This window comes from Chelmon rostratus, chromosome 1 (genome assembly GCF_017976325.1).
Source record: "Chelmon rostratus isolate fCheRos1 chromosome 1, fCheRos1.pri, whole genome shotgun sequence".
Taxonomy (NCBI): Eukaryota; Metazoa; Chordata; class Actinopteri; order Chaetodontiformes; family Chaetodontidae; genus Chelmon; species Chelmon rostratus.
In genome coordinates, this window is record NC_055658.1 from 9,656,991 (window position 1) to 9,670,665 (window position 13,675).

The window sequence follows — 13,675 nt, forward strand, 5'->3', positions numbered from 1 at the left end:
TCTTATGATGTATGGCCATTGCTAGTGTTACCAAGGGACTCTGAGTGTTTCACAGTGTGTTTACTTTTCTGCTCCACAGCACAGCCTGTGTAACTGTAACTCTGATAGCAGGTAGTACTGTTTGGGGATTTGGGACAAAGCCTCTGCAAGCACAGGGTATGTGCATGTTAATGTGCACACATACACACCTGCAAACCCACATGGATATGCATGTGTATGTATCGACTCAGAAGCATACAAACCCAAGAGGAGGGGTGCGTGTGGTGCGTCGTCCTTGCTGGTTTAAGCAGTGATAGGTGCTGCAGATAATGGGTTGGGTTGCCTACAATACAAACAATAAACTATAGCCATGAGCTGGATTGTCACCATTCACATGCACACACTCACCCACACAATATTATATGTGATATGTTCTTTAAATCTGCTTCTAGCTGTAGTTTGGTGAATAGTTAGTTCTGAATAGTATTTATTTAATACCTCCACCACATCCAGGTTTGTAATGTGTCTTCAGTTGCTCTACGTAATGATCTAAAAATGTTTTATTATAAGCTGAACAGGCAGTAAAACTACTCCTTAACACTACACTACAGTGTATCTTGACTCTGAGGGTTTGTCTCTACTTTCAGGGAGAAGGGGATGCAAGTCGAGTCATAATTTGGGCTGCAACCATTTGTGGTGCAGAGCTTATACAGTACATACTTACATACAGCATAGTTACTTTGTGTTCTTTTGAGGACACTATGCCTGTACCAATACTGCATCATGAAAGAAGAATCTGTGGGGAATTCTGACATACAGTATCTACTCCTTCACTTACATTATTAGCTCTGACATCCAGAGGATGAGATGGAGGCTGGTGACATAGCTGGAATCGCTCTGAAGGCCAACGACATAAGCAGCACTGCTCGACAGGGCTGCAGGTCTGAAGACCGGCACCAGAAGAGCTGAGTACGAGGCCGGCAACATGTGTGCAGGACTGGACAGATGAGAGGGCTGCAGGATTGGGGGCCGGTTAGCAGTTGGTTGACTGGCAGTTAGTTCACCTTCCAGTCACCCAACTGCTTCAAACAGGGAAACAGGAGGCTAGAAAAACATAGCGGCAGGAGACTGCTGCAGCACAGGGACAGCGGAACGTTGCAGCTAGCTAACCGGTAACAGCTAAAGCTCACTCTCATTGGATCACTGCAGCACAGGAACAGGACAATGCAGCTCTTCAGGAACGAGGGACTGATGCAGTTTGGCATGAAAAGTGAACTGCTGCAGCACAGGAACAGCAAGCAGCTGCAGCTCAGGAGCAGGAAACTTCTGCAACAAGGGGAAACAGGTTACTGCTGCAGCAGCTCAGGAACTGATGGCTGCCGCAGCACCAACCGGTAACCAAGAGAGTGGTGTCACCTAGCTCACCAACTGGAAATCAGGAACAAATGCCGGCCGGACCTCTGACCCAGGGGCTGAAGTGATGTCGGCTGAGTCAAACTCAGGAGTTAGAGAGACATCAGACTCAGGAATGGGCTCAGGAACAGGTCTAGCAGAAAAAGACCATGGAGCTGGATGAGTGTGGAGAACCCTTGGACTCATCAGAGGTAGAATCAGGAAGGAAGCTAGCCAACACAGGTACAGGAACTGGCTAGAGGCTAGCAGGCTGGATGATAGCAGGCGGGGAATCAGGCTGAATGCTAGTAGGCTGAAGGCTAGTTGACTAGCATATTTACCCAAGTACTGTACTTAAGTACAAATGTTCTCAATAGCAAATGCAGGATTTTTTACTCTACTACATTTGTCTGACAGCTTTAGTTGCTAGTTACTTTTCAGATAAAAAATGTTCATACCTTTCCTGTCCAGTGAAAGCCAGGTATCACCAAGCGTGATTTGAATTTGATATCGATTTTTTTCTGATAAACTGACAGATCAGGTTTTTCTTTATCAGTTCAGAAATTTGCGTTACATCTTAAGATAAATAAACTGTTTGGAAAACCTCTTGGATTAGCTGGAAATGCATCATCACAAAGCTGAAACAGGACTATTTTTCCTATCTCATGAACAGTTGACTTTTTAGAGATATGTGGTTCTCACAGCACAGCGATGCTACTAATATATCCTAATATATCCTTCCATTATAGAAAATGAATTGCTGTACATTAAACCATCAAACTGTAGTGAATATAAAGTTGTTAGAATTGGCACAACATACAACAGCAGGAAAATGCTACATGCACATGAATGCATCAGTAATTTTAATCCAAACACAGCATATATGATAGTAAAACACTGACCAACCTTCTTTTTTGCTGCAAAATGAGTACTTTTACTTTTACAACTTGAAGTCAATTTTGCTAATAATGCTTACATACTTTTTTAAGTAAGCTTTTGAATGCTGGACTTTTACTTGTAGAGGAATATTTTCACAGTTTATTGCTACTTTTATTGATGTAAGAGATCTAAATACTTCTTCCATCACTTGGCCATGCCTGGGGCCTCCATAAACCAGGACTGAGAGTTGATTGTTCTTTCAATACAGGTTATGGCCAACTTATCCTTAACATCCACGTTAGTGTTAATACAAAAGGAGAATTTATCAATGGCGGATCTCAGCTCCTCCAGATCCTCCAGTGGTGTCTGAGCGGATGCGTATGCAATGCACCCGAATGTAGGCACAGACAAGGGAACTGGTGATGTTCAGAGGGTTTATTTTAGAGCAACAGAGAGGGGATGAGTGGAGATGGGAATGTGGCTTGGGCAGACAGAGGGTTGTGAGGATTAGCAGGAGAGCGGGTACCAGGCAAACGTGCAGATAGGCAGGCCGACGTGTAATGATCCACTGAAGCAGAAGCAATGATCCGCTGATGAGTGGGAAAAGAGCCGGGGCGATATGCTGCCTGGCTAATGGACAGCAGGTGTGTCTCATCAGCAGGGATCCAGGATCTGGGAGAGCCGTCACCATAGATATACAGGCTGTACTCAGAAATGCCCATTACATACTTCAGACAAACACTGCATTAAGCTTTTCGTAGTAGTATGAAACTTTTAAATTGATTATTTTGCAGTATGCTAGGCCAGGCTTAGCCAGTTTTATGGTTTTGGAAAGTAGAAGTAATGCTACAATACAGCTAATGTCAAACCACCACTGCTGTGCAGCATCTCCTTATGCTTTAACGAAAGAGAAATTATAGATGTGGATTTTCATGAATGAGCTTTCACTTTAGAGATGAATAACGCCTGTCTGACAGTTGGAAGGAGCCAGATCACGGGTGGTTTGTTTTATTATGACTGTCTTCTCAGTATTTCTGTTGCTCTGGAAGCTCAACATTGTCCTTGTTATACTTCAATCAAAGTGGGAGTATTTTCATAAAACTTGTCGATTGATGGTATTTTTGTTACTGTTGATGCCGGTTTGGTCATATTCATTCAATCATATTAGCAATAGCTGCATAACTTCAATAAAATACAACAAAAGTAATGACAGAATAACAGCAGCACAAACACACAGTTGTGGACCTGCCTTTTGTCTGCCATGGTTGCTGAAGTCTGCTGTGTTGGCTGCAGTGATCTGTGTGACTGTGGAGTGAAGTGTAACTCACCGCCTGCCTAGCTAGATACCCCCACAGGTGCTTATGGAGCAATTTTTCGATTCATCATCAATTTTCAGACAACTGCCAAAACTCAAAGTCTACACAGTTGATTTCTCCCCTCAGAAATTCTCACAAGTAAATTTAGTGACGAAATAGCATCCTGTTGTCAGCTTGTCTGGTTGTTGTGACAATTCTAGTGTTTTACATGTGGGACACAGTAGGCGAGATGGACGGGACTGATGTATACTGTAGATTTTTGCCAATATGACATTTTGTTTGCAAACTGCATTCTACATGTTACATTTTGGCCAAATCAGCACAAACAATACTAGTACAATGTACGGTTTCTACTACAGCCACAGAGACAGATACAGGAAAGGCGGAAACATAAGGAAACACCAGAGAAAAAAGTGGGCCACGGCCATAGCCGTGACAAGTTGAGGTTAGAGTCGCAGCCATGGCTCGGGGTTGCATCTATCAATTCAAGCCAAGGTGGCAGGATTTGTGTGTAGAAGTGCTGCCTGAGAAGTTCAACTCAGGGCAACAAATTCCACGCTACACCTAATTCAAAGCACTGGGGAGAAATAAATCACAGGCTCTTCCACAGGTCTTACTGTACATGCAGGCGCTGAACCAATCTGCAGTCCACACAAACATAAAAAAATAAAGCTTGTACTTTTAAAGCTACAGTATAACTTATAAAACTATACATGTTGGTGTTTAGATGTGCTACTAACAACACTCCTAAACAGAAGTCCAGTATTATAGAGTGTGAATTTCCGGTTACTTTTCAAAGAAGTTAAGCCACGAAAATATTAAATTAACCCTAAAGGACTTTGTTCCAGTTTCAACAGCAAAATATGAGTTCATGTGCAACGATTGTCAAGAGTGTCATGACTCAAGCCCACACACATACAGAGAGCCCTGTGAGTCTGAAGAGTGAGAAAATGAGCTTGTCAAGAAGTGTCAGAAACTCACACCAACGCACCACACTTCCGTGTTTGTACACTTAGTGCGAAACATGCTCGCAAGCTGAGTGTTTCCTCCAAAATATTTCACAGCCAACCGCCATGATAGTGGCATGCCAAAACAGCAAGTACCTTGTTACCACTTTGCTATCACCCCACCTTCTTCGGTGGTGGCCAACACCTCCACCGCCAGTTTATATCTCCATCTCCGCAGATTTTACAGAGACAGAAACGCCATGCACGGCCATGTTCTCACATGCACACAGTGACTCGGCTCAGCAGCGCTTACACACAGTACAGTCACTGAGGATACACACCCACAAATGTGACATTTAATGGTCACTATCTCGCAAACTCATGCGTACATACAACACTCTCCTACACAGGGAGGCATGCTGTGTGTTAAGCGGCAGGACCCAGATGGCTGCCACCTGGTGTGTGCTGATGGGCTCCTGTGATGGCTTCGGACAGGATATGCTCTCATACACACACACACGCACACACACACACAGATGGCGACCCACTGAGAGTGGCCGGGAGATGGACGTGCTGACTATTGATTTGCTCAGATCAATGATTCACAACCTGGTCATCTGACACTGGGGGAGTTGCACCCACTGAGCTGGCACAGTGGCTTGGCATATTTGGCACAGATCACTCCATCTATGCAGGGTGCAGGTCAACTAAGTTTTATTCCAAACTGTCATTTCCTTAAATATATTTTTGAAATCCCTGGACAAATGGATTTGAATAGCTTTTATATTTCCCTAATGTCATAGTTATGTTGCTTTCTCTGAAAATTGAGGTACAACTTTTTATTTTTTTTAAATCCCCCACTGATACTGATAAGGCAAAAACACATTTTTGTTATTTTGATATCAGAAACAATGGCAGAAGTATATAATAGAACTAATTAAACCTTTTTGTATGGTCTCAAATGAAAATGTAAAATATGTATACCTGTTCAAAGTGCTATATTAGTCAGTACTAGGTACTAGTACTGGGGTGAGTGGTTCTTATTAAAAGGTGGGGGTGGGTTCAGCCAGTCCAGTGCTTCTTGTGAAGCCTTTTAATGTGATCTAAGAAATGCAGCGGGCAACCACCGGCATTAGGCCTATTATTTCCATTCTTTTTTTCTCATTGCTATTCATACATTAACTGAATGCAGTTTAGTGCCAGAGCAGCTTCATTTACTACAGTGCTGTTTTGTGCTGGAGGCATCTTCCATTCTCTGCCCTTCATGCCAACACACAGACAAATATCCATGCATTTTTTTCCCCCCATGTTTTACAGCAGGACTGGAAATTGGAAAAGACCCTGACTTTAGGTAACATTCTGATGCATGACAGCATAAAAACATACTTTATCTACTGCGTATATATACCACGTTTTCTGAATTTTTCAGGTTCATGACCCTCTCTGGTCCCCCTGTGAGGAAGCCTCTTTCTCACACTGAGTATGCTGGAGTGTTAAAGTCACAGTGGGAGAAAGTGATGGGGCGGATATGTTAATTTGCAGAGGCAATTAATGCTGAACACCCCGGAAGCCATTTAAGTTTCTTGGCTTATTAATTATGCACTTTGTACATACTAAAATATCCTCCAATGGTGAAAAAATAGCTAATTAGCACCCCCCCAAAATTAGTAATTTTTCTTATTAAGACCTTTAAATAGGACAAGCACTGTAAAGAAAGTGTGTGAAACCCAGCCAAGTTATCTTTTAACCCTGCTGTCATCCCTCGCTCATCCTTCATTCCTGCTTCTTACCTTCCTTTCATGGCTGTATAACCTTCTCTAAAAGCATACACAGGTATTTAAAGAGTTTATTATTAATGTGCTGGCACAATGTGCTCTTCAAACTGTCAGCGTTAATCAGCAGACTTCCGTCCCTCTGTTCAGAGGATGAAGCGAACACACTGCACTTCCTTGTCAGGTGTTGAATTACGTTATCTCAGGGCCTATTTGCAGTCTCCAAGGAAGACCCGTTGTCACGGCTACCTTTGGAGCATCTCATTATTCATAAAGGTCATTCTGGGATGAAAAGTAAAGCTGAAGAAAGGAGGGTTGGAGGAAATACTTTGCAAGACAAAAATGCTCGTTGAGTTCAAACCGTCTGATTTCAGTGTCTGCTCAGTCTGAGTCTTAACAAATCATTGCTGTTAATTCCTATAAGTTGAAGCTGTATGTTCAGTGACAACATCTTTCATTTGTTTTCCACAAAAATGGCCAGTCTGGCAATGCACTATCCACAGTGACTACAACATTAGTCTGCTATTCTATGGTTTTGTTTCGGTACTGGCAGCACTTGGTTAAGGTTTGGGAAAGACTACGATCTGGTTTAATCCAGAAAAAGCCAGCAGCCACTCGAAAAATAAGATTCTTTATTTTCTATTTATATATTTTGTATTTAGATTTTATTTTATATTTTTTGTGGGCCTGTTGCAGTTATATACATCATTTTTGCAAGTCTTTAGCAATCAACCTTTTTAGTCGATTAGGTATGAGGATTAGCTTTTGCTAACCTTCCCAAAAGTGCTTTTGTTGCCTAATCCAATCTGCAGACAGGAGCCTGGATGCAAACCCTAGATTCTGTTGTCACAGTTCTGCACATGCCACCATCACCAGAATGGTTGGCATGGTCTGGCACAGCAGTGGTTTGCTGTGGCTACATGCTAACGTCATCATGCTCAGAATGATAATGCAGACATGATGTTTGTGCTGATGTTTAGCAGGCATAACGTTTACAATGTTCATGATAGTTAGTACGCTACCATTTAATAATTAGCATTAAACACACATTAAACACAAGTACAGCTGAGGCTGATGGGAATGCCATTAGCTTACCAAAGAACCAAAGAAAACTCTGTAACTTTAACACTGTAATTGAGTGTTTTGGAGTGTTCTGTGGATTCAAAGGATGTATTAGGTGAGTCAGTGTGGTATGGCAAATGTAACTTGCTCACCCCGTAAATAGGCCTATGCTCGTTTCCCATTCATGTACTGTATTTCCGTCTCGCATGAGCGGATGGTGCATTGGTACTATAGCTGGTTCATGCTCACAGAGAATGATCTAGTGCAGGACTATACTTTACCAGAATTTACCAAAGACAAAAAGCACTGTCGAACACAAACTCTGAAAATGCCTTGGAGATTTTGAAAAATGCTATTTCTAAATTTGAGATGTGGGTTTACCCTCCACTACACCCTTGAGTGGTAGTTAATGTGAGGAGAACTGGTCTTGTTGTAGGTTGTTCCTTTTAGATAAAGGTTCAGGAAATGTATCCACTGGAGTCTGTTACAGCAATGATGAATCCCCGGGATCTGGGGCTTCCTCATGGATGACAATGACAAATACCTGCAAGTAGTTTCGTTTTTTCTTTCCTCCATAATTTTAATCTGGGCCCCATTGTTCTAAGTTTACCCCAGAAACTAGTATGTCTCTAATAACTGGGTTAGTAGTCCATATGGATTTTGTCCAGGACCATGCCTCACATGAGTTGTACCTGCATTTGACATTACAGTGTTGTACATTTAAAGTCATTTATGCACTGATGGAAAAGATGATCAATAAAGGCCCAAACATTGACTGCAAAGCCAAGGAATATCTTGCCATCTTAAAAGTTGATAGGTTACTTCTGAGCAGTCATCCTCCACTTGTCAGCCATTCACATTGCTCCTCCAGGAAATATAACGTAAAAATGTGAACTACAGACAAGTGAACAACTGGGTCTATATTTCTGAGCAACATGAATTATACTGCCAAGAGGAATGTCATTCGCATTGCACCCAAGTATAAGGAGCACACTGAGGCATAAAACAAGGTGACCTTTGTTAGGTATGTGTCTATGGATGATTCCTTCTGGCATCCCAGGAAAATCAGCTTTGAGAGCAGGTACTAGTCATTGGATCAACAGCTTGTCTGTGTTAAACCAGGAGGCATTGACTGTACTATGCTATTAATTTCTCATAAAGCTCTCAAACAGCTCTAAATATATTTATTTTTCTGCAGGTGACCATCACACCTATGGTGTCTGACACTGCCCTTGACTTCAGCTTGAGTATTGACGACCGTCTTTTTTCCTCAATCACTTTTCAGGAATAGCAATCCTCTCAAGCAACCAATACAGCAAAAAATAAGATATGAATAGGAGCTTAAGTGAGATTTGTAGATACCAAAAAATGTGGGGCTGGGCTTCTGTTAACATGAAATAATTTAAGGACTGGGCATCATTTTGTCATAGAGGTAACACCCTCACCCCATCTCATTCGTGTTAGAAGTCAGTCCAGCTGACAATGTTCGAGCCAGCAGGGGCTCACAGGCTGGCAACTGAAATCCAGCCCCTGTTGTGGGTGCTAGATATGGACGCAGAAAGTAATTTTTAGATCTGAAAAGCAGCTAGAAAGAACTGCTGAACTAATTTCACATCACTCAGGGAGAAAGTGACACTTTAAACCTGATTAAATGATCTTCAACAATAATCCAATCAAAATGTCATTCCTGTGCTCACAGTCCCATTAAATTTTGACACCAATCCTTTCTCTGGCTTCCACGAAGCTCCCCCCTCCCATCTGAACATCTCTGGATAGCAAAGAATATTACTTTTGTGTTACCTCATTCATCACGTACCTTCATTGTTTCAGAATAAATGCATGAGGGGAGTACAGACTGCTACTCTACGTACCAAGTCTGACTTAATTTGTAATTTTTGTCACTCTGACTTAGTACATACAATGCATCCACGTTATTACTACATCCAAACTAACAGACAGTACAGTAGCAATGACTGATCAATAAAGTCAGTCATGTGACTTTAGTTTTGGGGGGTTTGACTCCAGAGCTTCTAATAGCTCTTGCATGAATATTTTAGATTCTGTAGCTCCTGTCGGATATAAAAAGCCAAAATCATCTTCTCTACCATAGTTAAATGAAGAAATAGTGAATTAAAAAAGGCACTGTCGGAAGGCAGAGCTGAAATGGGGGGGGGACAAACACAGACTGTGTTGCTCTCAAAGACCTGATGTCTACTTAGCCGTGTGAAAAAAGAAGCAAGGGACTCGCTAACAGGGTCATATCATCCCAGAATCCTCTTTAAAACTCTTTCTTGACCATTTGTAGATGATTACGGTTCTGGATTTCATGCTCCTCTGCCAAGTCTCTGTCAGAAACCGGAAATCCAAGCCTTTGGAGATGAATAAATTGTTAAGTATGAAGGACTCACAATGGAAGTGAGCGTTCATCAGCAGCATCCTGGGGGCCCGAGCCAAGGGGCACAGGTGGTGAGAATTTAATCCACCACATACAGCAGAACGTCTCACAGGCGGGGAGGCCCTATCTGCAACAGCAAGTCTGAACAAGGAGATGAACTGATGAAGATGTTAATGCTGGGGGAGGGCAGCAGTGGCCGAGTGCTGGAAACAGTGGTCTGAGATAAAAACATAGAAGAAGAGGGATATTCAGGTGTGTGTGTGTTGTAAGATTTTAGCTCAGGTTGGGGATATAGAATAACATAGTCCTATATATGGCGTTAATCAGACTTATTAGGTGGAGCCACTTTTAATCTTTCATCCACCAATATATTTCATTGACCACCTAATAACATCAACAAACTGTGTCTGTTGGAGAACAGGCATGAGGGTTTATATTGCACAGGTTAACTTCTGGAATAAATCATTTGAATTTGAGGTAGGAAAAAAAGTAGTTGGCATACTTGAAGGGACTGAAAGTAAGATACAGAAGACAAAGCACTCAGCTTCATAGACAAACAATTATTATACAGATTCTCCGCTTCCTAAAGTATTCTTATTAATCACTCGCATCAACCCCCATCACAGGAAATGCTCTGCTGCATCCCTGAGCTTTCTCGGGTGGGTTTGATCCCAAAGGGGTGCTCTGGCTGGAGTGGGTCAGTCTCCATGTCGCTCGCTCCATCTCTCCAGGTCTTACAGTAATAAGACAAGATCTTCGCACGCTGCACATGGCCGAGTGTGCTGGGTTCAGGATTTTTTCAGTTCTGTTTTTGGTGAAAGAACACCGACATTGAGCATGCTTCTTTCAGAAAGTCCTTGGTCTCACAGATAGCTGTCACTCTCTCTCTCTCTCTCTCTATATATATATATGTATACTGTACTGTGTGGTGTGCTGTAGATGCAGAGAAAAAATGAAGCAGCAAATTAAATTAAGTTTGTTCAAGGGAATGTCAAAGGACTATGTATTCCTTTGCCTTCCCTTGAGGCGGATGATGCAGATTTAACACACACACACACACACACACATACAGACCCATCTGCCCCCTCCAGACCAGACCAGACCTCCAGAGCTCCTGGTCACTGTGGCAACAGGAGGAAGAGGACTTGACTGCTGGAAGGAGGAGGAAACTCTTGCATATCCAGGATGCCAAACTTGTTGACCAGCAAGCTTATTATGTGGGCGGCAATTGCATCCAGTACCAATCAGTAGCCAATCAAATCCTCCCCAGTAGGATGTGAAGAATTTCCTTATTGCTTTCAATAAGGAAATTCTTTCACATTAATACAGAATTCAGAGAACTTGATGACGATGACTCCTGATCACCTTCAGCATTAACCCACTTCAGTGAAATCTCTCAGTCGGCCTTGGAATACACTTTTGCACTTTCAAAATCATCCTCCTGCCCTTGAGACTGCATCCCCACTTGGTTTTTAAAAGCAGTATTTCATGTGGTTGGCTCAGATATTGTAGTCAGTAATAACTGCTCTCTGTCCACTGGTATTTTGCCCCTCCACTTTTAGACATGCCATCGTCGACCCCCTCTAAAGAAGTCCTCTCTGGATTTTAAGTAATTTCAGACTCATATCTAAGCTGGCGTTTTCATTGAGGATAAGGGAAAAAAATATTCTTTCTGAACAATGATCAAATTTTTGGAAAAACCTATTTTTTGTTCTCTCCACAGCACTTAGACTGCTCTGGTCAAGGTCGACAAAGATAGACCTGTTTTCCATGAGCTATTAACCATATGTACAGTACTTGCATAGGCTAATTTTCTACTGACCTGAAAGTGACAGCTTGGGCTAGTCACATCTCAATCACTGATCCTGCAGCCATGAAACATGTCTATTGCACCTCTTAACTTGCCCTTGAGAGTATAGTCTATAGTCTTTAGTCTATACAGTCTCTCACTGGAGTGACAGACTGTGAGAACTGTGAACCACTGCACACTGCACTTTTACACCTACACCTCCACCTTCTGTGTACTTAACATTTAAGTACACACACACACACTTAACTAAATTATATACATTTTAGTTTATTGGCACATTTCATTTTCATTGGAATTTTATTTCATTGGTATATTTTATCGTTTACTTTTTATATACATTTTAGTATATTTCAGCTGCTGTCGGTACATTTCACTGGTATATTTTATTCTGTTGGTACATTTCACTGTGTATATTTTATCCTGTTGTATATTTTATTCTGTTGGCACATTTCACTTTCGGTGGTATATTTTGTTGTTTATTGTTTAGTATATTTTATTGCCTTAGTATATTTTCATTCTGGTATATTTTTCATCGCATTCACGAATATTTTTATTGCATGTTGGTTTATTTTATTGTAGTTATCTTAATTTTATTCTTTCTAATCTTTCTTATCTTTCTTATTATCTTGTTTCTAACATGGGGGTTGCAATGCAAATTTCATTGACATGTCATGCTCAATGACAATAAAGAATCTTGAATCTTGAATAATGTTTTGCCAGATTCAACAGTTGAACAGTTATCATGTTGAAGCTAGCACACACAGTATATTCCCCAATTCCCCAATTCCCCTGATGGTACTATAGCTTTTTACGACACATATGTCATGTCCTGACGTGTCTGATGTGTCTGTTCACAGTGTCAGGTCTTGTCCTGCACTTCCTGTCTTATTGTGAAACCCTAACTCTCCTCTCGTTCCAGACTTTCTGATGTGTTTCCCGCCTGTCTGATTGCCTACCCCGCCCTAATTGTCTCCACCTGTTCATTGTTACCTCATGTATATATAGTCTGCGTCTCCCCTTGTCCTGTGCCAGATTGTCTTGTACGTCTTGTGCTCCTATCTCGTCTTGTTACCAGTCCTGGTCATTGTGCCACTGATTTTGTATTTTTGATTCCCTAGCGCCCTTAGTTTACATTTTGAAATCCTTAGGGTTTGTTGTACTTTTGAAACTACCTCTGCGCCCTTTGTTTGCCTGTAAAGCCTATTTCCTTTTTGTAAATAAATCAGCCATCGTGCTCGTTTTTTGTTGGAATTGTTTGTGTCCTGCTTTTGAGTCCTGACTCCTCCGGGCCCCACGGGCCTTTCAACATACACTGACTGAATCAGGAAGAGCCAGTATGTAATAATGGGAAGAGTTACAGATACACATCCAGACTGTCAGTCCCTCGTCCTGGTGCACCTTTCACATCCTGGTGCGATAAAAGAATAAAAGCTGGCGTCCTTTTTTTTTTTTTTTTGCTGTGGGAGTTTTTCTCTGCTGCCCTCTCCATTGGTCCAAAAGGTCACTTGGTGCTGTTTACTTACGTGAGGATCCATAATGCATGGTTTGTATCGTTTACTTGAGGGACTCCCTGTGCCACTCACCACTCCCTACTCTGTATGTGACAGAGAGGCCAAAGGAGAGAGGAGATAACCAAGTGTCAGGTCAGTCCTTGGGATAACTCCATGCATACATATAAGTGCACGCACACACACACACACACACACACAACTCTGCAAGCCCAGAAGAGGAGAAAAGAGACACTTGAGGGGTAGATATAAGAGTTTCCCTCGTGATTGCTTTCATGCTCTGATAAACTAGATTCCTCATAAGAATGAACTCCGACCTCGAATGTATAATATTAGAGGATGAATTGTTTTTCCCTTTGAGCTCCTGAATCAAATGCAATCCCTACTCATTTGTCTTTATCTACAAGATAAATGTCAAATGTAAACAGCAAATGTAGCAGCAGGTGCAAAGAGACGAATGAGCAACACAGGATCAACATTCAAGTGCAATTAAATAATGTTAGTATGAGGTACAATGTTTACTGATAATATAAGCGAAGGGCAGAAAATGCTAAAGAGGTCAGGTGTATGTCCAAGTGCTCATATGGACAGTTCAGGGGTTGCCTCAGCGTGTAA